The sequence below is a fragment of the Vicia villosa genome, linkage group LG2 (genome assembly GCF_029867415.1).
Source record: "Vicia villosa cultivar HV-30 ecotype Madison, WI linkage group LG2, Vvil1.0, whole genome shotgun sequence".
Lineage (NCBI taxonomy): Eukaryota > Viridiplantae > Streptophyta > Magnoliopsida > Fabales > Fabaceae > Vicia > Vicia villosa.
The window spans coordinates 121,822,853-121,824,804 of NC_081181.1; the positions used below are offsets into that span (position 1 = coordinate 121,822,853).

A 1,952-nucleotide genomic window follows, 5' to 3' on the forward strand; every position below is an offset into this window, starting at 1 on the left:
ATTGAGAAAAGAGTCATGTAGAAACACCATATTAAGATTCCAATTTACTATTTATTTTACATTTCCAAAATTTACCTTTTATTACAATTTACTTTAAAAATTACTCTTCATTGCCCTTCCTTTACATTTCTGCAAGTTATATCGTTTGAGACAAAAAATCCATAAAACTTTGGACGTTGTTGAAATGTTGAATACCCAAGATTATGTTCTATCTTTCAATAATTTAGTGTTCAATAATTTAGATTGACAAAATTCAGGCCACAATTCTCAAAAATGTTTGATTTATAAATTTAAGCATAAAATGAATTGAATTGTTTATAACTCTAGATCCTCCAAAAGAATTAGCATGGACGGGAGAAAAGAAATTAAGTAACTACACTACAGTATTTAAGAACTCAACGCAACCATACTCTTGAAGCATATGATGATTTCATGAAGAAGTTGGAAAATTTTGGTGGCTCATATGATCCAAAAACTAGCATCTATTGGCGAGAATAAAGTCTCATAATTTTTGCTGTTATTGAGGTAAAAATAATGTGTACTCCTACAATGAAATTTCTTTTGCTTTAATTAATATATATACTTGATTGATATCACAGTTGTGCTGGTCATGAAGCAATTTTGGTGACATCTTTACTAGATCGGTTGTATTTCATGTGACTCTTAACAAGCTGACCGGCTGCAATTGCGGACATGAGTGAAAGCTCTCCGGCAAGAACTGAAGCAGCTACTATTGTTGCCAGTTGCCTTGAATTAGCTCCAGGTGAATCTTTACTAGCACCCTTCACACCAAGTAAGTTCAAACAAGCTGATTGTGATGCAAGCTGTGTGCCTCCTCCAACTGTTCCCACCTGCATCATCAAAGTAAACAGTCTTAGTATTGTAATCTATAATTAATATTGTAACAGCCAAATCATTAGTATTGTAATCTATAATTAATATTGTAACAGCCAAATCATTAACAAGTAATTGTATATACCTCAATGGAAGGCATAGTGACAGAGACATGAAGGTCTTTCCCATCATTCACAGCTTCCATCATGGTTATACAATGAGAACTCTCAACATTCTGAGCTGGATCTTGACCTGTTGCCAAGTAAATAGCTGAAACAATATTACTAGCATGTGCATTAGCATGTTAAGCTCAACCAAAGACTCAACACTAGTCTTCAACACTTTCTTCACCACCTCTTCCTTAATTACAGCCTCACACACCACAGATTTTCCTCTCCCTTCAATCCAATTCACTGCAGCCGCTTTCTTGTCTGAGCAAAAATTTCCTATCATAACCAAAACATCACAATTTTAGAAAAAACAGAATATTATAATCCAATCAAAAAAAGTTGTTTATGTGTGATGTAATATTTACCAGATATACCAATCACATCCATATCTGGAAAATCACTTTGAAGAAAATCAAGTACGTTTTGTACACCTTTTGATACCATGTTCATCCCCATTGCATCACCAGTTGAACAAGTAAACCGTGTGTATAAATTCTTTCCTGCTATAGTAGCTTTTATATTCTGTAATCTTGCAAACCTACTTGACCTGAGTGAATATCCAAAACAGAATCAGTTACCCAAATGAATAAAAATATGTCATTGGAAAAGTTAGAAAATAGAAAATTACTTGTTGACGAAGAGTTTTGAATTTGATAAAGATATGACATTGCTTGGAAGATGCCATTGATGAAGCTTTGAAAAGTTAGGGTTTAAGGATGGTATTTTCGGATTTGGGTGTGTTGGTACCAAATAAGTGATTTTGGAGGAAGTGCTTATTTGGGTTTTGTAATATATAGGAGATATATGATAGTGATTTTTTAATGAGATTTTGTTGGTAAATGGAAGGATTTAATTGGGTGGTCAAAGATAAGAATGAATTTTAAGAAGAATGAATGGATGTAGGTGGATACAATGAATCATTTGACCAAAATAAACACAAAACATATA

General features: G+C 33.0%; 1 pseudogene; it reads right to left on the reverse strand.

Moving 5' to 3' along the window:
- Nucleotides 1-576: 576 nt before the first annotated feature.
- On the reverse strand, nucleotides 577-1,573 carry LOC131646712 (3-hydroxy-3-methylglutaryl-coenzyme A reductase-like; annotated as a pseudogene).
- Between the last annotated feature and the right edge of the window lie 379 nt (nucleotides 1,574-1,952).